This window comes from Pelmatolapia mariae, linkage group LG3_W (assembly GCF_036321145.2).
Source record: "Pelmatolapia mariae isolate MD_Pm_ZW linkage group LG3_W, Pm_UMD_F_2, whole genome shotgun sequence".
Lineage (NCBI taxonomy): Eukaryota > Metazoa > Chordata > Actinopteri > Cichliformes > Cichlidae > Pelmatolapia > Pelmatolapia mariae.
Window position 1 is genome coordinate 26,685,203 of NC_086229.1, and position 26,571 is coordinate 26,711,773.

General features: G+C 42.1%; 1 pseudogene; it reads right to left on the reverse strand.

Annotated features, from left to right (window-relative positions):
* Window positions 1-1,006: 1,006 nt before the first annotated feature.
* Window positions 1,007-26,571, reverse strand: part of LOC134621475 (NLR family CARD domain-containing protein 3-like) — a 68,287-nt pseudogene continuing 42,722 nt past the window's right edge.

A 26,571-nucleotide genomic window follows, 5' to 3' on the forward strand; every position in this document is an offset into this window, starting at 1 on the left:
CCTATTAACCTGTACAACAATGATAGCTGTATTGCTGGCTAATCCCAAAAGGTTGATTCTGTTCATCTGGACGTTTTCAGTGGGAGAAACGTTTGGTCACTGTTCCAAGTGACTTCTTCAGTCTCAGCTGATTGCAGGTTTCCAACCTTATAAACAGCACATTTGCACAATGACTTAAACTAGCAGCAGTGGCACCTAATATATATTATACTAATATAATACATATACATATATAATACATACTGATGATGAAGAAACTGAGCTCACAGTCCATTGTTCATTCAGTGAACTACTACTCAATTTATTTTGGGCCTCAGAAATGCTCACTTTGGTTGTACATCACTTATTGTCAGCAATAGAGCTCATTCTGCTTTGTGGACATACACACATGTGACATAACTTCCTCTTTTTTTGATGCAGCATTTGATCAAATTAGAGCTGCCTGAAACACAATGAAACAGCTTCTAAAAGTTTGAAACCACATGCATTATGATCCCTCAATACAATCATATTCTGCTTAGAACTGCATTCAAAACTATTAAGCCAATAGTTTCAGCTCATATATATATATATGAAACACTTTCAAATGATGAGCTTCCAACAATGAGTAAAACAAGTATGTGGAGAGTTTGCAAACATCACATTAAGAAAGAGAAAACCAACATTTGGATTCATTTTAATGAGCTCAGACTTGTTGAAAATGCAGAGGAGCAGGTTGAGAACTGAGCTTCAGAGAAACACGACATACTGAGATTCACTGTGAATCTTTGAGTGGAAAAAGACAGAAAAACAACATGTCGATCCTGGAATAATGGGAGCTTCCATCTTTAAAGGACTGAAGAGGAAGAACTTTACAATGAATCATTTAGAACAGTTTCAAACATCAACTGATTGAATTCATGAATCTGAAAACATGTTTCTGAGTGAAAGAGACAGACATGTACTGACTGGACTATCTGTTCAACAGTCAGAGTTTCTCTAAAAGGAGACACTCTTTACACTCAACTCAGCACAGGGACACTGAGGAGCCAAAACCTAATTTTAATCCAGGATAAAGAGTTTCAGTGAATGTGGTGTTGAAGGTGTGGAGGTGGATCAGAGTGTCAGAGGAGACTCTGTAGAAGGACAGAGTTCCTGCAGGAAAGTCCACATACACTGCTACTCTGTTAGAGACAGAGGAGGAGAAGGAGGAGGGGGAGATGGTTGGTGTTGATCTCTTATTGTGACAGACAGAATGAGGACCATCATCAGAGCAGTAAAGACTCCAGGACTGATCATTGTGTCCAAACATACAGTCATAACTGTCTCCTTTCCTTTTGATTCTTCTGTAACTCACTGAAATATCAACCCTTCCTCTCCACTCAACCTCCCAGTAGCAGCGACCAGTCAGACCATTTCTACACAGCAGCTGAGCATCAAAACAACCAAACCTGTCTGGATGATCAGGATATGACTGAACCTCCTTCACATGTGTCACCTTACTGTTGTTGTCAGACAGTTGGAGGTTTCTGTGAACTGTGTTCATGTCGATTGTGAGTTGACAGGAATCTGATGGAGAGAACAAACACAATCCAGCTGCAGTTATTGATCCATCATCTGTTCATTGATTGACACTTTCATGATGGCTCCTGACATCAGAGATGTGACATTCTGAAGATGATTGAATGTGTATGTTTTCATGAATCACATTAAAACACACTTACACTTTCTCAGACCTGGTCTCAACCATCAGACTCCAGCAGGCTCCACCCTGAAAGGAGGAGAGGGGTCAGAAAGGAGGAGGGGGGTCAGACCAGCACAGTCAGACATTACATGGCTCTCATTCAAACACTGTTAGACACTGATAAAGGAACAGTCCAAAATTTTCACAAATACACTTCAATCCATCAAACTACTGCATTTGGCTGGGGTCCACGTCACTACTGAAAGCACGAGGGGATACCTAAACCTTACAAATCACTGTTACGGCCTCTGGCCTCAGGTGGCCCTGCCTTCCACTATGGAAATCACAGTGTTCTAGGACTCACGGGGGATTGGCTGGCCCCGGACCTATGCCCGCCTCAACTACATGCAGATCAGAGTGTGCCAGACCACTCACACCATTGGCTGCTGCAGGAGCCTTGAACATGACGGACCAATGACACGGCTGCCTGCATTTACCGGGGAATACAAAAGGCTGGAGGTCCTTCACTCAGTGGCTGCTGCTTAGGACTGAACATGCAGTTTGCCCTTCGTGCCTCTCTCGTCAACCTTTGTTGAACTTGTTCATATTTCTGAACTTTGTTAAACCTTGGTGCATGCTTGAACTTAGCCTGACTAGAGCTTTGAGCTGCTAGCTGGCTGTGAGTAGAATATTGTAACGCTGGCTCGCCTTAGTTTACTCTTAGCTTTTATTTTGTGTGCCGCCAGCTTGCCTTAGTTAACCTTTAGCTTTTACTCTTGTCTTTTCTTTTGTCTTTATATAGTAATTGTTTGCCCAGCGGTCTGTTGAACAGCCCTGTCGGTTTTGAGTTTAAAGTTTGTAATTAAAACCTTTCTTTACTCAGTTTTGTGTTCGAGTAATCGCACAGGCTGGATACAGCCCAGAGTGAACGGAAACATCAGAAATCTTCTGATTTAGGGGGTTGTCTAAAACCTCCAGACGAGGGAGCACTAACCCTCCTGCAACATCATTGCCCAACAACATGGCCACACCCTCTATTGGCAAGGCCGTGCAAACAGCAACAGGGAAAAATCCTGTTACAAGTTTTGATTTTATAAAAACTCTGTGAACAGGTCTGGGAGCGTAACCCATCTCTATGCCCCGTAGAACAGAATTAAAACCACATTCACTTTCAGCGGAAAAAGGTAAAACACTCGAGAGGATGACAGTTTGAGAACCTCCAGTGTCCCTTAAAATACGCACAGGTTTTAAATCAGATGGATTGTCTGTTAGCGATACTAAGCCATGAAAAAGGAATGGTTCGAAACAGGGGTCCGGTACCTTACCACCACAACCATGGACCTCATTACGGGCCTCAGCCTTTACAAAACCCACCCCTTTGGGTTGCTGAGCATTTGACGTTTTGCGTTTTAAGGCTAAACAGTCAGCAATCACATGTCCAGTTTTATGACAGTAAAAACATTCACGGTTTTCCCTGGAACCAGACACTTTAGCCGTGTGGGGCTGTAGCACAGTGCTAACCCGTGGCTTCTCACTGCCAGTAAACGAGGCTTTATGAGTGAGCACGAACTCATCAGCAAGAACAGCAGCAGATGCGAGTGACGTCACTTTCTGTTCATTTAAATATAGCACAATACGCCCAGGAATGCATTTCTTAAAATCCTCTAACAAAACTAATTCGCGCAGAGCGTCATAGTCACTCACTTTTGAAGCAACACACCACTTTTCAAAGAGAATCCCCTTTTCTCTAGCAAACTCCACATAAGTTTGGGTTGGCAATTTCTTTTGCTGGTGAAACCTCTGCCTATAGGCTTCGGGGACTAACTCATATGCCTGCAAAACAGCTGTTTTAACACACGAGTAATCTAAACTGTCCTGTAAAGAAAGCGCAGCCACCACCTCTTGGGCTTTGCCGGACAGTTTGCACTGTAACAAAAGAAGCCAAATATCACTAGGCCACTGCAACGCCCCAGCGATACGTTCAAATGCTGCAAAGTATGTATCAACCTCAGTTTCTCTAAAAGTGGGCACTAAAGAAATGCACTTATCGATTTTAAAAGCAGAAGTGGACGAGGAGATGGGTCTGGAATTGCCAGCAGAGACAGATGAGGCTTGAGACTGAGACTCCAGCTCAAGCTTTCGGAGTCTAACGGCTTTGTCTGCCTCTATCTCCAGCCTTCTCATTTCGAGCTGAACCCGCCTGTTCTGAGCCTTCTCCTCAGCCTCCAATTGGAGACGTGCCAGCCGCACCTTTAGCCGAGCTCCTTCTCTGCCTTCTGAACTCCCAGAAGAGAGTGGATCATAGCGAGGAAGCGTGCGCGGCGTTTTTCCCCGCTCATCCCCCTCACCATCCCCACAAGAACCATTTTGGCTCTCTTCAACTACGGCAGCTTGGCTTGGCACACCAGAGACCACAGGCAAAACAGGCACTTGAAGCACACCAGCTCCCACCAATTTGTCCACCACCAAAGCTTTTAAATCACGCTTACGAAGGGTTTTTGAAACCTGCAGCTGAAAGTGATCCACAATTTGCAGCAAATCACTTTTGCGACAGCTATTAATAACCTCAAGAGATGGGGCATTGTAGCCTCAAGCCACCAAGAGGAAGGTGGGGTGGATGAGGTTGATGGGTTAAAGCTAAGTTATCCCACCTGTTCTAGACCCCGTCTGTCTAACTCAGAAATGCTGAAAGCGTTGCCGAGTCTGCTCGAGCATCTGTCTTTAGAGCAGCAAGAAGACATAACGGTCTTGATTAATGAATACACCTGTTTATTCAGGGATGTACCAACTCGCACTACAGTGCTAGAGCATGATATTGATGTCCAGGGAGCTAAACCTATTAAGCAGCATCCTTATCGAGCCAGCTACCATAAGCGCTTGCTCATGAAACAGGAGGCTGACTATCTGCTGCAACATGGCTTAGCGAAGCCCAGTCAAAGCCCCTGGAGCTCGCCTTGTATGGTGGAGTCTAAGCCAGATGGCTCACCCCGTTTTATTACAGACTTCCGGAAGGTGAACTCTGTGACTGTGGCTGACTCACATTCTCTCCCAAGAATTGAGGATTGTGTGGACAGTATTGGGACTGCTCAATACGTTACCAGGTTAGATCTTCTTAAAGGTTACTGGCAGGTCCCTTTAACTGAACGTGCCTCTAACATCTCTGCCTTTGTTACACCTGATGATTTTCTACAGTACACAGTCATGGCTTTCGGCATGTGTAACGCTCCGGCCACCTTCCAGAGGCTGGTAAATAAAGTTCTCCGTGGCCTGTCCAACTGCAGTGCCTACCTGGATGATCTAGTAATTTACACTGAAACATGGCAAGATCATTTGAAAACTTTACACCAGGTATTTCACCGTTTGGCTCTAGCTACTCTAACTCTCAACTTAGCTAAGTGTGAGTTTGCCAAGGCTACAGTGACGTACTTAGGCAGGGAGGTGGGATGTGGACAGGTCCGGCCCATTGATGCCAAAGTGGCAGTGATTAAAGAGTTTCCCACACCTACCACCAGGCGTGAGTTGCGTAGGTTTCTAGGGATGGTGGGCTACTACAGAAACTTTTGTAAAAATTTCTCCTCTGTAGTCAAGCCATTGACTGACCTACTCAGCCCAAAGGTTGTGTTTATATGGTCAAGTGAGTGTCAAGATGCTTTTGAGAATGCGAAAGCCCTCCTCTGCCACACTCCTGTGTTAGCTGCACCTGATTTGACGCGACCATTCAAACTTGAGGTTGATGCCAGTGCTGTCGGGGCTGGGGCAGTGCTGTTGCAAGCAGACTTGCAGGGTTTGGACCACCCCGTTTGTTACTTTTCCCGCAAGTTCAATAAAAATCAGTTAAACTACTCCACCATTGAAAAGGAGACCCTGGCTTTGTTGTTGGCTCTTCAGCACTTTCACGTATACCTGGGGTCCAGCATGTTACCTCTTGTTGTGTACACAGACCACAACCCACTCGTGTTCCTTGCTCGCATGTTTAATCATAACCAGCGCCTTATGCGCTGGGCTCTGTTGTTGCAGAAATACAACTTAAGTATTCACCACAAAAAGGGGTCTGAAAATGTTTTAGCTGATGGTCTGTCCCGGTTGTAAACATGTGTTGCTGTGTTTGTTCTTTGTTTTTGTTCACACTCTGTAATGTCTGCTTCTGCCCAACATAGTTGGTATTTTAAGGGGAGGGGTGTTACGGCCTCTGGCCTCAGGTGGCCCTGCCTTCCACTATGGAAATCACAGTGTTCCAGGACTCACGGGGGATTGGCTGGCCCCGGACCTATGCCCGCCTCAACTACATGCAGATCAGAGTGTGCCAGACCACTCACACCATTGGCTGCTGCAGGAGCCTTGAACATGACGGACCAATGACACGGCTGCCTGCATTTACCGGGGAATACAAAAGGCTGGAGGTCCTTCACTCAGTGGCTGCTGCTTAGGACTGAACATGCAGTTTGCCCTTCGTGCCTCTCTCGTCAACCTTTGTTGAACTTGTTCATATTTCTGAACTTTGTTAAACCTTGGTGCATGCTTGAACTTAGCCTGACTAGAGCTTTGAGCTGCTAGCTGGCTGTGAGTAGAATATTGTAACGCTGGCTCGCCTTAGTTTACTCTTAGCTTTTATTTTGTGTGCCGCCAGCTTGCCTTAGTTAACCTTTAGCTTTTACTCTTGTCTTTTCTTTTGTCTTTATATAGTAATTGTTTGCCCAGCGGTCTGTTGAACAGCCCTGTCGGTTTTCTGTTTAAAGTTTGTAATTAAAACCTTTCTTTACTCAGTTTTGTGTTCGGGACTTGTGTATGTTACTCCTCCTCTGACGCCTAGCAGAGGGGGTCGTAACAATCACATATTAATAAGTGCCATTACCGGAAGGTTTGCAGTGTCTCCAAACATGATCTCAAGAGTATGAAGGCAATTCTAGGGAATGGGCAGTTACTCTATGAGAGCTGGACAGGGCAGCAGAAGGACTTAACCCATCAGCAGAACCTGTATCTGCTTCTTTGTGCAAGAAAGAACATGATGAGCACTTCCATAGCCTTGTAAATTACATCCAGCAGGCTACTGTTGTCTTTGGCCAGACAATCAGAAACAGACTTTATGAGGGTGGCCTGAGGGCCTAACATCCTCTAGTGGGCTTGGTGTTCACTATGGAGCTTTCCTGGCTATTCTGGGATTCAGAATCCCAGAATAGCCAGGTCCTCCACTAGTGTCCTGTGCTTTTCACAGATGGGAGGTTGACCCTGAAAAAGTTTGAAGGGATCTGGAAAAACCCTAGAGAATGTCATGCTATCTGTAAAATCATTAAACATTGTGGAACAGTAGTGGTCCTGGAAGGCATATTCATGGAGGGGTGCACAGACCTCTAAAGGCTGGGAAAAGCAGCCAGACTTCCATTAGGTATCAGGATCGAATCCTTGGATTCATTGTTAGACCCTACACTGTTGCAATGGCTCTAGGGTTCTTCCAGTTACATGACAATGGCTAACCTCTTGGGGGAATAGCAGGCATGCAGTTCCTGGAGGTTAAACAAAATTGATACCACTGACTGGCCCACACACTTGCTCGACTTTGCCAGCCATGCATACAAGCATATAGGAGCCATAGAATTTTGAGTTTTTGCAATTAAATTTTGGGAGAATGCTTGCTGCATAATCTTTTCGCTGTGATTTCCTTTCTGGTAATAGTAAAAAATATCAATGGTGAAAAGAGGAATAAAAGACGCCATTTTTGTCCACAGTGGAAAGAGGAATGAAAGAAGCCATTTATGCCCACCGTAAGTGACTATCTTTGAACAGAGGTGGTTTACGACACCAACTGTCTGCAATCTATAATCCAGTTTTGAGATCCTTTCCCAGACACCTTAACGCCCACTCACATCCTGGGTCATCTGACCTCAGGAAATCACATGTCAGGTTTCACAATGAGCTCACCCGAAACCTTGGCTGATTGTGACCCACACCCATTTTCACACCTTGGCTCATGTGATTTGGTAGAAGATCATGAGGGGGTCCATTGTCCCTCTCGGTGGATTACTCCCATAGAGCTTAAATCTGGGACTCACCACCATTTTACCCTGGAACTAAAGAATTGTCTCGGATGAGAGGTGAAACGTCTTCAAGCAACTCAAAGAATTCCAGACGCTTTTGGTTCCAAGCTCCTTAGACTTTGATGGTTTGTGTTCATTCATTAAAAAAAGCAACAAAAAAAACTATCAGTGTGGCTCGATCATGGCTTAAGAGTTGGCAGTTCATCTTGTAATCGGAAGGTTGCTGGTTCGAGCCCCGGCTCGGACAGTCTCGGTCGTTGTGTCCTTGGGCAAGACACTTCACCTGTCGCCTACTGGTGATGGCCAGAGGAGCCGATGGCGCGATATGGCAGCCTCGCTTCTGTCAGTCTGCCCCAGGGCAGCTGTGGCTACAACTGTAGCTTACCTCCACCAGTGTGTGAATGTGAATTAATAGTGGAATTGTTTTTGGGTTCTTAGAAAAGTGCTATATAAATGCAATCCATTTTTATTATCAGTAGGAAAGGGATTTCTTTTGGTAACAAGAGTAGCAAGAAAGTAATGTGTTTGTAGTTAAATTAATTACTTTCTTTGGCAAGTAATTAAGTGAACTGCAATGTTTTAAGAAAAGTAACCATTGAAAAAGTAACCATCACTGGTTGCGGCAGACGGCCCTGCCCCTCCCTGAGCCTGGTTCTGCTGGAGGAAAAACTCCCTCCAGCAGGGAGGGAGCACTCCTGTTAAAAAAATTCTTGCTCATTGGGGGTCATATCATTGTTGTTTTTCTCTACATTTATTATTGTAAGTTCTACCTGATAATATCAAGTGCCTTGAGGCAACTTTTGTTGTGATTTGGAGGCGATGTAGCCTAGGGACCCTTACTGGATACAGATACCCTGGTTAGGAGTCAAACCCATGACTCGGGGACATGATCAAGAAGAAATGCTCAGTACATCATTGAAAGTGGAAGGGTAAGCCCCCATTGGCCTATACCTATTGCTGATTCATGGTCACCTGATCCAGTCCTTAAAGGTGGAGTGTGGATTTCCAAACTGCCTTGCATTCCGCCACTGTATTTTATAAAATTATATGTTATATAAATATTTAGATAAATTTAAACTAGAGTTTATGTCCCTAGCAAATCAAAAATGTTCCTGTGTAATTCTTTATGTAATGTCTGAATGAAAAAAAAAAAAAAAACAGAAATCACAGAAAATGTTTCCAGTTCTTCCTCTTTTATTACACATTCTCTTAATACCTGAGAGTGTCCAGACTCCAGCGTTGATCCTTCAGTCCAGCCGACAGCAGCTTCATTCCGGACTTCCCTGGATGATTGTAGCTCAGGTCCAGTTCTCTCAGATGGGATGGGTTGGAGCTCAGAGCTGAGGCCAGAGAAGTAAAGCCTTCCTCTGTGATGAGACAGCCGGAAAGTCTGTAGAAATGCAAAACAAGAATTCATCTGTCAACACTGCATTAAAGGATAGTTTTATTTGCGTTTCTGATTTTTTCTTCTCTAGTTTTGTGGTGTTTTTTTTTGTTTTTTTTCAAATACAGTGCCACCCCTCTGTTTGATTCACTACAGCTTCATTTAGAACAAATAATACTCACTCTCTCAGGTTGTTGAACAATTCATGCCTATTCCTGATACCACAAGTGAGCCTGCACTCAGAAAGTAAATATGCTATTATGCAATCGCATAATAAGGCTTGATCATTCAGGACTTTGTGAATAATAAAAATAAATAATAAAATAAAATACTATTTTCTCAGAACCACTCCGAAACAGAATGGTTTTTATTTTAGTACCGTTGGTTGGATGAAAACCCACACTGCCCTCCTGGGCACCAGTATAATCCTAATGTCAGTCCCAAGCCTAGATAAATAGGGAGGGTTCCATCAAGAAGGACATCTGACGTAAAACCTTTGCTATATTAAAACATCCAGATGATGAAGAATTCCAATTCAATTTAATTCAATTCAGTTTCATTTATAATGATCACAACAACAGACACCTCAAGATGCTTTATATTGTAAGGTAGACCCTACAATAATACATACAGAGAAAAACTCAACAATCCTATGACCCCCCTGTGAGCAAGCACTTTGGCGACAGGAAAAACTCCCTTTTAACAGGAAGAAACCTCCAGCAGAACCAGGCTCAGCAAGGGGCGGCCATCTGCCACAACTGGTTGGGGTGAGAGAAAGAAGACAAGACAAAAGATATGCTGTGGAAGAGAGACAGAGATTAATAACAAGTATGTTTTAGTGCAGAGAGTTCTATTTACACATAGTGAGTGAGGAAGGTGACTGGAAAGTAAAATCATGGGAATCCCCAAGCAGCCTAAGTCTACTACTGCATAACTAAGGGAGGATTCGGGGTCACCTGGTCCAGCCCTAACTATATGCTTTAGCCAAAAGGAAAGTTTGAAGCCTAATCCTAAAAGTAGAGATAGTGTCTGTCTCCTGAATCCAAACTGGAAGCTGGTTCCACAGAAGAGGGGCCTGAAAACTGAAGGCCCTTTCATTCTACTTTTAAATACTCTAGGAACAACAAGTAGGCCTGCAGTGCGAGGGTGAAGTGCTCTAATAGGGTGATATGGTACTACAAGGTCATTAAGATAAGATGGGGCCTGAAAGAAAGCCAGAGATTAATAACAAGTATGATTCAGTGCAGAGAGGTCTATTAACACAGTGAGTGAAAAGGGTGACTGAAGAAGAAATATTCAGTGCATAATTTGATTTCCATACAGCATTGGTCAGGGCCTGTATTAACAACAACTGCCTCAGATGCTGTTGTTGAAGAGGTTGAAACTAAGGTACTGTTAACAAATGACCAAGAAAGATGAGAGAGGGATGATGAATTAAAAGGCAACAAGAGAGACTGAAAGGTGGGAATAGGGATATAGCTAATGTATAAGATATGACAACTGGGAGAATAAAAAAGAAGTGTTGAAAAGTGTCAACGTGTACAATATTCGTCATTTACAGTAGGATACAATGCTCCCAGAGGGAGAGAATGGTGATTGGAGCAAACTTGAGTGGGTATGCAGTTGACATGAACAGAGGTGATGAGAAAGTGCTGGGTAGTTGTAGTTTTTAGAGGAATGCTGAAGGACAGATGGTAGTGGAAATTGCCAAAAGTATAAATGAACTGATGAATATTTACTCTAACCCATCACCAAATAAACGGTGATGGGTTAGAGTGGAAGAAGGTTTACTGCATCTTACACTGAGAAAAAGTGATTGGCCAGCTCTTGGATTTATGTAAGCATCTCGGGTCTATTTAACACAATCGCCTCATGCTTTAAAGTTAAGTGTAACTATATAGTGTAGAAACTACATAATATGCAGAGAGGGTAGATTAAATTGTTCATGACATGTTAGAATGAAGTAAGTCAATAATATAGCAATGTTAAATCTCGCACACTTTAAATCATGGTTTGAGGAAGGCATCCATCTCAGTCAAGTCAAGCAGCCACCTCTACTTTTTTTGGTATACCGATAAAAGTAAATTGGGTTGTTGTTACATTAAAAAGTCTGCCTTTAAATTTGAACACAAAGATTTCATGTTTCTATCTTGAATGTAATTAAAACATGTAGAGAGAGACTTAGAGACTTAGAGCTTTTTATTGTCATTGTGCAGTTTCTTGCACAGCGAAATTGGGTAGCTGGACCACAAAGGTGCTAAAGTAAGAAAAAGAGAAACCAATATACATCGAAGGTGGAAAAAAAGATAAATAAATAGAATAAAATAAAAAGCAGTGTATATATATATATATATACACATGTGTGAGTGGGACTATATACATGGTGTATGTGTAGGAAACATTGAAAAAGACTGGGACCAAAATAATTTCACTTGAGCCAAAAATATTGCACAGAACATGGAAAGACTGAGATATTGCACATAGATGATCAACAGCAGTGTCAGGGTGGATGTGTTGGGGAAGTCTTTACACACTCTTAGTTTCCATTAATAGTTCTGACAGCCCACGGGAAGAAGCTGTTCTTTAGTCTGTTGGTTTTGCACCTGATGGATCTGAGCCTTTTTCCAGAGGGCAGGATGTTGAAGAGGTGGTGGTTAGGATGGAGGTGGTCCTTTATAATTGCCCTGGCTCTGGAGAGACATCTCAAGCTGGCAATTAAGTCCAGGGAGGGGAGTGGACAGCAGATCACCTTCTCTGCAGTTCTGATGATCCTCTGTAGTCTCTTCTTGTCAGCTGTTGTGCAACCAGCGTACCACACAGGGATGGCGTGCACCAGCACACTCTCGTTAGTGGCACGGTAGAACGACACTAGGAGTTCAGTCTGCAGCCTGTTCCATCTCAGAACCCTCAAGAAATGGAGGCGCTGCTGGGCTTTCTGTACTAGGGCTGATGTGTTTGTGGACCAGGATAGGTCCTCGGATATGTGGGTGCCAAGGAACTTAAAGGAGGACACCCTCTCCACACAGTCACCTTTTATGGAGAGGGGGGGAGGATCAGTCCTTGTTTTGCGGAAGTCCATGACCACTTCCTTGGTTTTCTTGGTGTTTAGGGTGAGGTTATTGTAGTTACACCATTTTGACAGCTGCTGGACCTCATCCCTGTAGGCGGTGTCGTTGGTGATGAGCCCCATCAGAGTGGTGTCATCTGCAAATTTGATGATGATGTTGCAGGGGTGCGTAGGGGTGCAGTCACTGGTGTAGATGGTGTATAATAGTGGACTCAGCACACATCTCTGTGGTGAGCCAGTGCTGAGCGACAGGGTGGATGATTGCTGGTTGCCAACCTTGACTGATTGTGAACAGTCTGTGAGGAAGTTTTTGATCCATGCACATGTGGAGGGGGAAATCCAAGTTTACCAGCTTGTCTATAAGAATGTCTGGGATGATGGTATTGAAAGCCGAGCTGTAATCAACAAAGAGCATCCTTACTGATGTCCCAGGATTCTCCAGGTGATGCAGAGCAGAGTGGAGAGCAGTGGAAATTGCATCCTCTGTGGACCTATTTGCCCTGTAGGCAAACTGGTGGGGGTCGAAGCTGGGTGGGAGGCAGTCCTTTATGTGTTTTAGGACCAGCTTCTCAAAGCAATTTGCAACCACTGGAGTCAGTGCGATGGGTCTGTAGTCACTGAGGCTACTGATGGTGGTGGACTTGGGGACTGGGACTATTGTTGATGATTTCAGGGAGTGAGGGACAGTGGCATGTGTCAGGGAGAGGTTGAATAGTCTGGTGAACACAGGAGCCAGCTGGTCGGCACAGGCTATGAGCACTCTACCAGGTATTTCGTCGGGGCCAGCAGCTTTCCTCTGATTCACTGCTCTGAACACATTGCGGACCTGATGTTGTTGGAGGCTAAATGTGTGGGGGCTGTGCTCAGAGGACGCTGTGGGCAGGGTGGTGTGCATGGTGGGGGTGACTGCAGTTTTCTCAAAGCGGGCAAAAAAAGTGGTTAAGTTCCTCCGCTAACGAAATGTCCATGTTATCTATATTTGTCCCATTGGCTTTGTAATTGGTGATGTGTTTGAGGCTCTCCCATACCTTCCTGGAGTTGTTATCAGAGAGGTGATCTGATAGCTTGTTTGAGTATACCAGTTTTGCTGCTCTGACGCCTTTTTTAAGGTCTGCTCTTGCTCTGCTGTACATGTCCTGGTCCCCAGATTTGTATGCAGAGATGCGTGCCTTTAACAGTGCCTGAACCTTGCTTGTCATCCAGGGTTTACGGTTGGGGCAGACCCGGGCCCGCTTTTCTGTGGTGACAGTGTCCATGCAGTGTTTGATGTAAAGCAGCACTGCAGTTGTGTGAGTCTCTAGGTCTTCCTGTTCAAAGACACTCCACTCTGTGAGAGCAAAACAGTCCTGCAATTGAGCGACAGCTTCCTCAGAAATGGTGTTAATGGTTCTGATGGTGTGCTTTGTCCTTTTCCTAAGTGGTGTGTATGCCGTAGACTTGTAGTCAAGACCGCCTAATCCGAGACCAAGACAAGACCAAGACCAGAGGGTATCAAGACCAAGACAAAGACCAAGACCAGAGGGTATCGAGACCAAGACAAGACCAAGACCAAGACCAAATTGAGACGAGACCAAGACCGAGACCGAGTCGAGACGAGACCAAGACCAAAACCAAGACCGAGACAAAAAAAGTCTTTAAACTGCAGCCAGATGCTGCTTCGTTTACAGGTGTCAGGCATATTTATGTGTTTTTGCTTTCGCACAGCCCTCCTCACCGCTGTCTACTGTCTCACTCACTTACTGAGAGGACAGACGGATGCTCCTCTTGACTGTCGCGTCTCTCACCCTCTCTGTTTTTCACATAATGATATTATCCTATATCCTCGCATGTGATTGGCAACAATATGGAGGGATTGGAGCATAACTGAGCCACTGTGTGAGAGCTGAGCAGCGAAAGGAAATTAAGTGAGGGTAGAAATGACTGAAAGATTATTAGGCTCTGTTTTGAGTTTTGTTCAAAAAAGAATGACTTCATATAGAAAAAAAAAATATCACATATGCAGGACACCTTAAACTAGTTTTTTAATTAAGCAGCAAGGCAGAACAAAGTCGGGCCTGTATCAAGACACAGGGACTAAACCCCAATTCAACCAGACCCAGAACTGATCCGGAATTAAAACAGGACTACAACAGTAACCAAGACAGAACCAGAATCAGAACTAGATGATAGTAGCACTGAAAATCATCATAGACCTGCACTACACTTATTTTTTAATTCTACCAAAGTACACTATTTAGATTCTGAAAAGTTTATATAATTATTTAGCCTTGTTGTGCAAACAAGCCTGCATAACTTAATAAATATAGAATTTGAAAAGTAACAAATGGTATCTAAAAAGAAACAGGTACTAGATACATGTTCTGATGAGTTTTGGCAAACAACCATTTGACTAACATATGTGTCTCACCTGCTCTTGTTCCATCTCTGTTCTGTCCTCATTCTCCTCTCTCTCCCTCTCTCCTCCTCTCTCTCCCTCTTTGTGCTGACAATCAAGCCAAACACCAACATCATCAAATATACAGTTGAAACCAGATATTTACATACTCTTCAGATAAAAACACAAACACTTTTTTAATTGTAACATCAAATCAGACTAAATGTTTATTTTTTTAGATTGATAAATATAAAAAACACATTTATTAACTTTAAGAGTAAAGAGAGAAACTATCTGTATTTCTTAATTGCAAATGGCACCAAATTGTATTCAAAATTGAGCCACACTTATGGAGCTCCACAATTCTGGTCCTGGTGTTTTGGTTGACATCTCTTGATTTTCACATGTCACAGAAACAGGCTCTGTGTTTTGCCTTATATGCATCCACAGCTGTGCCACCAATTTACTCACATGGACTCTACTAACCTATCAGAAGCTTCTTCAGCTCAGAATGGAATCGTCTGGAGTTTGCTTATTAATTAACAATAAACTTAGTGTATATGTACTCCTAAATTTGATGAAAGGGATAAAAATAGACAGCTCTGTCTCTCTTTATTCTGTCATTAAACTAATTCAAAAGATATTTCAACATTTATTTATCTAAAACAAAAGTTTACTCTAAATTAATGTTTAACAGTAAAAAATAGTTTTTATGTTTCCTACCTAAAGTGTATGTAAATATCTGGTTTCATCTGTGAATATACTGCTGTGTATTGAAATTCCTCTTGTTTTGCATAGATATACTGAACAACATACAAAGCATAATATATAAAATAACATCTACCTGAGTTTTTTCTTTGAAAGAAGCTCCTTATGTCCATTGTTGTGTTCATCAGTACACAATTGAAACCGATTTAGAGAGTTTGTTTAGCCGTGGAGGGTAACAACTGAAAATATGAAATGTAAGCTAAGACTCTCTAAAAAATCAGCATTGTTGTTCGGCTTTTTATTGATCCATTTGTTGATTCACTCGAAGAGTAAGTAACGCAACCAACTGATCAGTTTGATATCAATCTTTTGTGATACACCGTCATATTTACATTATTAGTTCAGTACGAATGATTTGCTTTGGTACCTGGTCAAACTTAAGCTGTCCTCTGTCTGCAGCAAACTCGCAGGCAGCAGCTTCTCCCCCCTCGCTCACATGCGTGCTGTGCTCAGTCGCCTAGTGCCTGAGCTCGGATCATACCAAAATTAGGGGGAATTTACGACGGTGCCCCATGCTTTTGAAAAAATGACCCGGGCTTAAGCCCAGTAAGCCACCCCCCCGCTCCGCTGATGGTTGACTCCAAATCTCCCGAACACTATGTCGATTTGAGAACGAAAGACCGAAACAGCGAGACCAAGACCGAGACCAAGACAAAAGTCCGTCGAGACCAAGACAAGACCAAGTCAAAAGTCCATCGAGACCAAGACCGAGACCAAGACAAAAGTCCGTCGAGACCAAGACGAGACCAAGACCACGTAAAAGTGGTCTCGAGACCGGTCTCGAGACCAAGACCAGTCTCGAGACATCCAACTCTAGTATGCCGGGACACGGAGTAAAGAAACGTGGTCGGACATGCTCAGGTGGGGAAGGGGAACAGATCTGTAGGCTTGCTTAATATTTGAGTAAACATGATCCAAGGTGTTATTTCCTCTCGTAGGGCATTTCACATGTTGTACAAATTTAGGCAGCATAGTTCTTAAGCATGCCCTGTTGAAATCCCCTGCAATGATGTGTACTCCCTCTGGGTATGTCCGTTGCTGTTCGGAGATAATGTCGTGCAGGTATGCAAGGGCTGAGCTAGCATTAGCGTCTGGTGGTATGTAGACTGCTGTTATTAGCACTGCAGGCAGTTCTCTGGGCAAGTAGAAAGGTCTACACATGACAGACATTGCGTCTATGTCCGGGGAGCAGACTGTGGTGATGATCTTAATGTTTGTGCACCAGTTGTTATGTGTGTAAATGCACAAACCTCCTCCTCTGCTTTTCCCCGCTGTAGCCTGACCGGCATCCCCGCTTTTGTTTGCGTTCCTTCCGCCGCCTGTGTTTCTTGGCAGAGCTGATAACAATCCACGGAGCACCCGGTGTTCTCGCAATCTCCGGGGGGATGTTGTGCACCCTCTGATAATCACTGGTAATGGGAATCTGGCTGTTATATCTGATCTTGCATAGTTCCAGATGGTTGTAGGAAAATTTGGCTTCACAATAAGGAAAACAAAAGAAGAAGAAAAAGAGGAGAAACGAAAAAGAAAGGCACCTAAGTGGAGAGCATAGAGCCGCTGCGTCTGTGTGCGCCGCCATCTTGAAAAATATGTAGGATATGTAGGATCTGTATGAAATTCAACAACTTAATTTGTTCTTGTTGAGATGACATGATACAATCTAGTAAGAGTGGTTAGTTGCAGGACTCATGAAATTAACAAGATCACATGAGATTTCACACTGCAGGAAAATCACTGAAGTTATAAGAGGCAGACAGGATATACACCACGTGAATGCAATTGATTTTTTTTTTATTGTGGTTTAACCTGTCAAGAACAAAAATGTAAAGAAAATTCTGCATCTAGCCTTAAAATCATAGCTTTCCTACTTTTGATAAGCCTGGATTGGTGGCATGGTGGTTAGTGCTGTTGCTTCACAGTAAAAAGTTCCAAGTGAATCTCTAAATAATATTCTACCTAATTAGCTAGCTAAGATCACTCTTAGGGGAAATAAATTTACATTAATAAATTTGCCATGACAAAAGAATTCACTCTCTGTTTTGTTTTTTGTTTGTCACCCATCACATAAATTGATCAAAACACCACACTGTGTAATACCAGGAACAGGAAGTGATTTGATACTGCAGTTAAAGCCAAGACAAAATGAGAGTTTTATGTTTAAAGAGAAGGTATGGCTTAAAATTCTTGTGGTATTTATTCAGCTATAAATAATCAATTTCAGCAGGATTTTAAGGAGTGACATGAAAATATTTGCTAAGTAGATATACTGTCAAAACATTCAGAATACAGTCAGGAACCACACTGGAAGCTTTGTTGGTGGATGTGTTTTTTGAGTAAATATTTCTGACTCATTGGAGAGTCCCCCTGCAATGGCTCTGCGCCATTGCAGGGGGGGTGCAGAATGAAAAGGGGGGAAAAAAACAACGCTTGGACACTGCTAGCACGGGGCGCCCACAGAAACGCAAAGCAGGAGATGAAGCATCGCTGAATATGTTTCCAAACCAACTTCATTCTAAGCCAAAGACTAGAAAATATGGTGAAGCATATCTTCCCTTTGGCTTCACCTGCACAAGTGCCGAGGTAGGTCTCCCCTGCAGAATTGGTTTTCCCTCTGTCGGGAGCAGTGCTGGGCTGTTCAAATCACGGACAAACAGTATCCCACAGTTGTTTATGTTTTTAAACCCATTTTGCACAGAGAGGCATTTTTTGAAAAATGTATTGATAGCAATATTGAATATTATAGCACATGAAAAAAAACAACTACAGTAAAATAATTACACCGTGACGACTCTACCTTTCTAAATGGAGGGACAGTAATTGCGTGTGTATATGTAAGCGTGTAAAACCTGAAGATAGTCAGATTAACAGTATTTTGTCTCTATCTGCCATTCTGCAATTCATCTCATGTAAAAAATAACGTGGCGCACAGCATGACGTGAAAAAAGGCACATACCTTTGATGTTGAGTGACGAACTCTGTATTCCTCGTCCACACGTAAAACGCAAAAAAGGAGTTTTAAAAAATCTCAGTTTTCACTGATTCGAAACATCGTTTACGTGTGGACAAAACAGCTGCGTTTTCAAAAATACCCGTGTAGGTGCGGACGTAGCGTAAAAGAGTTATTGTCATTTATTGCAGATTACCTGTATTTGCTTAATTGTTTACTAAATGTTTGAGGTGTGAAATAAACGGCAATGGAGCAAAAATATGGTTGTGTGTGGTTGGAGGATGTGAATGTGCGTGTGCACGCGCGAGAAGGGGGCGGGGGGCGCAAACATTTTTCTTGTAAAACAAAGGGGGGCCTAGTGTCTGTGAAGGTTCTCAGTCATCCAGGTCATCGTAGACTAAGGAGTTTGGAAAGAAAAGCGTCTGGACTTCTTGAGTTGCTTGAAGACGTTTCACCTCTCATCCGAGAAGCTTCTTCAGTTCTAAGGATCAGTGGTGGAGAGTCCCAGATTGGCTCATGTGATTAGATAGAGGATCATCAGGTGGTCCTTTGTCCCCCTTTGGGGGGGGGGGGGGGGGACTCCCACTAGGTTTTAATCTGGGACTCTCCACCACTGATCCTTAGAACTGAAGAAGCTTCTCAGATGAGAGGTGAAATGTCTTCAAGCAACTCAAGAAGTCCAGACGCTTTTCTTTCCAAAGGGGGCCTAGCAAAAAAAGTTTGGGAACCACTGTCATAGTGCATGTTTCTTGTGTATTTCTCAGCCTCATTTCTCATATTTTTCAGCCTCTGGTGACATCCTTTGTATGACATCCTGTGTATTCTCTTAGACTTGGTATTCCTAATAAATAAAATGTTTGAAGTACATTTACTGAAATTTTTACATCAAACAGTTTGAACAATGAAATGAAACTGTAAGGTTATCCTAAATCACTCAGAAGAGCAGTGCATAAAGAACATGTTAAACACGCAGGTTCATGCTCACTGATTTAAAGAACAAATATATGTGAAAAATAATAAATGAATAAAACAGTAACAGTTGAGAGACTAACAATACATCAGAATTTAAGTAAGAGGTCAATTTAGATCTCCATAAGTTTTTTCTTTTGTGCAGTAATATAATCCAGATTTAAAATAAACAATAATGAAAATGGCTGAATTCTGACCTGAGAGTTTCCAGTGTACAGTTTGGACTCTTCAATCCAGCAGACAGAAGCTCTACTCCTGAGTCTTGCAGGTCATTGTTACTCAGGTCCAGTTCTCCAAGACTAGAGGACTGCGAGCTGAGAACTGAAGACAGAGCTTGACAGCTACTCTCGGAGAGGTTACAGGCAGACAGTCTGAAAATCAATTATATTTGTGATCAAATGAAATGACTTATTTTCAACCAACTACAAGAAAACAAAATATTCCCATGTGCAATTCATAAATAAAACACAACTTAAAGTTCAAACATAAAAAAATATATAAAGATTTGCTAATAATTTGCTTGGTAATTTTCTTTGTAACAGCACAGTTACACCTCTCTACCTGAACAAGTGAGGAGCTAGTACTTCTGTGGATAATAGATCGAGACCCCTGGCACTCATGGTTCCTAAATTAGAATAACTTTACCACACTTTTGATGAAGCGCCTCATTCATCTTCTGTTTCAAACAAGCTGCTTCAGCTCCTTTCCAGATTACTGACTAAATTATATTTAATAAAAAGAAAATGGGGCACATGGAAAATGGGGCAGAAAGATCTATGTTGTTATTTTGTTTTTGTTTTTTTTAAAAACCCTGCAGGTACTTTGTTTGTTGACCACAAAGTTATGCTGGAGAGATCGTGCTATGGCTGATAATGCTCCTCCAAGAACATTTTTGCGCAATTTCTTTAACACTGGGAACAATCTCCAAAAGCTGATTCTGTTCATCTGAAGTTCCTGTTGTTAGCAAACAAGAAAAGAATTCCCTATTTTGAAACTATTTTTTTCCTGGATTTGTATATTTGTCTATTTTATATTTTTTTCTAAATACCGTTCATATGTATATAGTCCTGTAGAACCTGTGTACCTCACCCCCTTTCTTTTCCTATATGTTTCCAATGAGTAGGACATGCTCTGTATCTAATTTTTTATGTTTATAGTGACAATTAAAGGCATTCTATTCTTTTCAACTTTCTATCTACTATCTAAAGTTATCATTTTTATGTTGCGTCACCAGTGCTGGTGTTTAAGTCCAGATTTAAAACCTATTTTTATTTCCTGGCTTTTAACTCTGTAGGAAACTGACACCTTTCTTATTAATTTTATTGCGTTTTTAATAATTATTGTATTTTTATTTTGCTAGTTGTTTTTGAATATTAGGTTTGAGAAACGTTTTCTCACTCCTTGGTCAAAATACTAACCCCAGGTTGCTCTCTGATGCACCCAGTATGAATATGCATTAATGTTAGAAGCGCTGTCATGGAAATGGCATAAAAAAGCCTTTGTGTGAATGAAGGAGGTTATGGAAAGAGCTTTAGGTGCACAGAATAGAAAAGTGCTATAGAGAACCAGTTCAGTTACCATTTAACCGCAAATATAAAAGATTTTGCTGCTATAATCCATACTTTGCATCAACATTATAAGAAAAAAAGGATGGGCATATGTTTACTTACAGAGCTTTGTTGGATGCTTTGACCACTGGCAGTAGCCTCAGAAGAGCCTGCTCTGAAGCAGAGTATTTCTTCAGGTCAAACACATCCAGATCTTTTTCTGATGACAATAAGATGAAGATCAGAGCTGACCACTGAGCAGGAGACAGTTTATCTGTGGAGAGACTTCCTAAACTCAGGAACTGTTGGATCTCCTCCACTAGAGAACGATCATTCAGTTCATTCAGAGAGTGGAACAGATTGATGCTTTTCTCTGCAGACAAATTCTTACTGAGCTTCTCCTTGATGTACAGTACTGTTTCCTGATTGGTCTGTGAGCTACTTGTTGTCTGTGTCAGCAGACCTCGTAGGAGTGTCTGATTGGTCTGCAGTGACAGACCCAGGAGGAAGCGGAGGAACAAGTCCAGGTGTCCATTTGGACTCTGTAAGGCCTTGTTCACAGCACTCTGGTAGAGAAGATTCTGTGCAGACTTCTTGGAGTTTGTTTGTTGTTTTTCCAGCAAATTGACTCCAGAGTTGATGAAGGTCAGATGGACATGGAGAGCAGCAAGAAACTCCTGAACACTCAGATGAATGAAGCAGAACACCTTGTCCTGGTACAGTCCTCTCTCCTCTTTAAAGATCTGTGTGAACACTCCTGAGTACACTGAGGCTGCTCTGATATCGATGTCACACTCTGTCAGGTCTGATTCATAGAAGATCAGGTTTCCTTTCTGCAGCTGATCAAAAGCCAGTTTTCCCAAAGACTCAATCATCTTCCTGCTCTCTGGACTCCAGTGTGGATCTGTCTCAGCTCCTCCATCATACTTGACTTTCTTCACTTTGGCCTGAACCACCAGGAAGTGGATGTACATCTCAGTCAGGGTCTTGGGCAGTTGTCCTCCCTCTCTGGTTTTCAGCACATCCTCCAGAACTGTAGCAGTGATCCAGCAGAAGACTGGGATGTGGCACATGATGTGGAGGCTTTGTGATGTCTTGATGTGGGAGATGATCCTGCTGGCCTGCTTCTTATCTCTGAATCTCTTCCTGAAATACTCCTCCTTCTGTGGGTCAGTGAACCCTCTGATTTCTGTCACCATATCGAGACAGTCAGAAGGAATCTGATTGGCTGCTGCAGGTCGTGTGGTTATCCAGAGGTGAGCAGAGGGAAGCAGTTTCCCCCTGATGAGGTTTATCAGCAGCACATCCACTGAGGTGGACTTTCTAGGGTCAGTTAGGATTGTAGTTTTGTGGAAGTCCAGAGGAAGTCGACACTCATCCAGACCATCAAAGATGAACACAACCTGGAAGTCTTCAAAGCTGCAGATTCCTGCTTCTTTGGTTTCAGTGAAGAAGTGATGAACAAGTTCCACCAAGCTGAACTTTTCCTCTTTCAGCACATTCAGCTCTCTGAAAGTGAATGGAAATATGAACTGGATGTGCTGGTTGGCTTTGTCTTCAGCCCAGTCCAGGGTGTATTTCTGTGTTAAGACTGTTTTCCCAATGCCAGCCACTCCCTTTGTCAGCACTGTTCTGATTGGTTCATCTCTTCCAGGTGAAGCTTTAAAGATGTCTTCTAGTCCGATTGTTGTTTCTGGTCTGTCTGGTTTCCTGGATGCTGTTTCAATCCGTCTGATCTCATGTTCATCATTGACCTCTGCAGTCCCTCCCTCTGTGATGTAGAGCTCTGTGTAGATCTGATTCAGAAGGGTTGGGTTTCCTGCTTTAGCGATGCCCTCAAACACACACCGGAACTTCTTCTTCAGGGTAGATTTAAGTTCATGGTGATACCACTGGAAGTTTCTAGTATTGGTCCCTAAAAGAACCAATAGATAAAATTCATAAATCAAGAATTTATCCTTTTCACATATTTTGATGTATTTATGTTTCATATACTAGCACCGTATATATAGAAATATTCTCACTGCTCTCCAAACGATCTGCCAACTTCTTTTGCTTCATTCTCTTCAGGAAGGCCAGTGTGATCTTCACAAATGCTTCTCTGTTGGTCTTATTCTGTTCTTCATCCTCACACACTAATACATCCTCATCCTTGCATTGACTCTTAAGGCATTCCAGATCATCCTGACTCAGATCTTTCTGGATCTTCTTCAGCTCACTTTTCACAAAAGTAATAATTTTGTCCTCCAGTATCTGGAACAGAATACTCAATGACTCAATTGCCCCACAACCTCAGCCAGTTGAACAAGAAGAGAAAGGGGAGGGAATAAACCTAGCTTAGGAAGAGCTAAGTTCTGGGAATCAGCTTTCTTCCCACACACCAGAAAACAAAAGAAAATGCATAATGTCATCCTTCCCTGAGCCTGGTTCTGCTGGAGGGTTCTTCCTCCTAAAAAGGGGTTTTCCTTCCTACTGTCGCCAAAGTGCTTGCTTATAGTGGATCATATGATTGTTGTGTTTTTTTCTGTATGTATTATTATCAGTGTTGGGCACGTGTCTGAATTTACAGTTATGTTTTCATTTTAACAGACTGTAGTAACACCATTGATCTAAAATCAGACAAAAATCATAAAATCAGAGTAGAAAAAAGTTATATTTTTACTGTAACAGCCACAAACATGTTTAATGAATCATATTTCATAACTTTAAATGCAAATATAAATTGTCAATTTTAAAATCCTGTGCACAAGTTTTGCAAGTTATTTGCATCCATTTACCTTTTACCCTTTTTTTAAAATAACCATTTCAAACTATTTACAGAACAATCAGCTGTTCTTCAATAAGATGCCACACAAATTATTTGTGCCACTCCAAAAAACATAATTTCTGTCCACTATAAAGGAGAACATCACAGCCTGATGCCTGCAGGTCTGACAGCAGCAGGTGTATCACTCCTGTTTCTACCTGGAGACAGCAGTCGCCTCATTGTTCTGACACACAACACAAAACTATCCACAACACTACACACTAACTACACAAGACAACACATTAACTACACACTCCATTTCCTTGTTAGTAACTGTAACAGCGTTGTAACGATAGGAATAGTAATTAGTTAGATTACTCGTTACTGAAAAAAGTACCGCCGTTACTCGTAACGCTGTTATTCCCATCACTGATTATTATAGGGTCTACTCTACAATATAAAGCGCCTTGAAGCAACTGTTGTTGTGATATGTCGCTGTAAACATAAAATTGAATTGAACTGAATTAAACAACATTAATAAGGTCTGCTGAAGTGAATACTATAGCTCTCAATTGCGTATTTAACCTTTTGTTAAAGAAATTTCTACAAAAATCTGTTTCTGTTTGGATTTACTCTCACTTCTGTGAAGTAGTCAGACTTGAACGTCAAGTAAGGTAGTAGGGAAGCAGACAACGCAGACATTTCAGGTTTCCAAATGTGAGCAATTTATTTACAGTGAACTTAATTTAATGTGTAACTTAACAAAATTTCCCCCCAAATCTCAAGATCTCAACCTTAATGCAGTGATGTATTGGTACATCCTATGACTGGTTTAAATTGTATCTTGCAGATAATAATCAGTGTCTGCTAAACACATGGTAAGGAAGACCGCTCTCATTCCCAGCACTTAACATACCGATAAATTGTGATGTAACCTTACACGTCATTATGATACGCACTGGACTGTGGATGGAATTCAATAGAATGACACTCCAGGTGGTTACACACATTCCACCCGTGTTTTCAAGCCCTAACCCTAACATTAATACTAAATTTTTCACGTCCTGGGTCTGTTACCCAGTGTTTTCTGTTCTGTATTGTTAATCTTTGATTTCTTGATGTATCTTTGTTTATTCTTACGTTTTGGTTAGTGTATCCCCTCTAGTGTAGTCAGGTCTCTGTGTTAAGCCCGCATCTTTGAGTCTGTGTCTTTGTGTTTCCCAAGCTCCTTAGACTTAGACTAGACTTAGACTATGATGACCCAGATGACTTAGAACCTTCACAGACATTATAAATAGAATAGATGTAAAAGTAGTTGTTGTACATGTACAGACCATAAATATGGAGTCCAGGTGTGTTTGATGCTGCTGGGCAGACTGACCACTGGGAACTTCTGAGCTCTCCTGGTCCACCCTGTGGAGAACCCATTAAGAGTCAGAATTATACATAAAATAACAAAAACAAACAAAAAAACATTACAACGTAATTAGGGATGGGTATCGAAAACCGGTTCCTGTTGAGAACCGGTTCCCACTGTTTCAATTCCTTGGAATCGTTTACCATTTTTGCAAACGATTCCCTTATCGATTCCAGTCGCTCCAAATGACGTCACCACGTTGCGGAGCGTCATTTACCTGGCAGGAAACATGGCGGCTCAAACGCTCAAAAGTTTGTTTATACTTTACGAGAACGGATGACAACAGGGACCTTGCAATACTTGCAAAGTAGATATTTCACTTAAGGGAGGAAACACTACGAACATGCAAAAGCATTTGCTCACAAAACACGCGATAGCCTTAAATGAATGTCGTGTTTTTAATTCCGCTCCGGATTCGTGAATCTCAACCCAGCAGCAGCGGTAATGATTGTGCGTCCTCTCCCGATAATGCGGCGGGTAAATAATGAACTAACAGTGCATATTATGTTAGCGCGATCTGCTTTATTACAAAACCTGCCATTACTGTGCATTTAGGTGACCATGATGAGAGAGACAGACAAAGTCTGGCTGGCTCAGATGCTGGCAGTTGTCGCTGCAGTCTACCGGTAGCGTCTCCTTTCAGGCCAGGAAAGACGAATGTCACCGTGCAGTGACTAAGTTTGTGGTCAAAGGCTTGGACCCATTTGTCACAGCAGATGCCCCCGATTTTCGGTAAGTGAATGTGTTTAATTGTAGGCAGGGACATTACTGGATATTCTTATGTAATTGCTACAGAATAATTTATGTTATACTACAGAAGAATATTTATTTTATTATTTTACATTTACATTTTTTTTCCTGGGGACCCTGTGACACCCCATTGAAGAGCCATAGGCTGGTTCTCTTAAGATCTCACTGTTGGGTTTGTAAGGCCATGTTACTTCTAAATTTCTATCTTGTTCAAAGATAAGATATAAAACAAAGTTCTAAGCTAATCGACCTTAGTGTTCTTTTTTTTAAAAGAATCGATAAGAGAATCGATAAAGAATCGAATCGTTAAACAGAATCGAAAATGGAATCGGAATCGTTAAAATCTTATCAATACCCATCCCTAAACGTAATGTAATGTAATGTAATGTAATATAATGTATAACTGCATATTAATGATCAAGAAAGTGACCTCACAGCCCATTATTCACAAGTGGTGCTAATATCAGTCATTATGCATGTTTAGCTTTTTATCAGCTTTTTAGAACATAAAGTTTTGTTATCTGGATGACTGATCATGCATTAAGACATTTCAAGATTTTTTTTTTTACATGTTTCGCTTCCTGTTTGCTGAAGTGGATTTTCAGTTGTTTAGAAACCAAAGGCTTGTTTGTAAGTAACAGTTTAAATGGGATTGAGGGAATGACGTGTTTGCACTGCAGTTTATATTCAACAACATCAAGCAGTTAACCCAAAGAGTTACTAACAGCTCACCTCTCTGCAGCAGACAGAGGCTGGACTTTAAAATGATCAGGGATACTTTTAGATGCGTCACTCTTTAAGGACACACAGCTGGGTGGAGGTCCAGGTTGGTTCCTGTGAATAATGATGGAGCAGTGATGTGAGTGCTGAGCTGTGACATGCAGAAGAGTCATGGACAGTTAGAGAT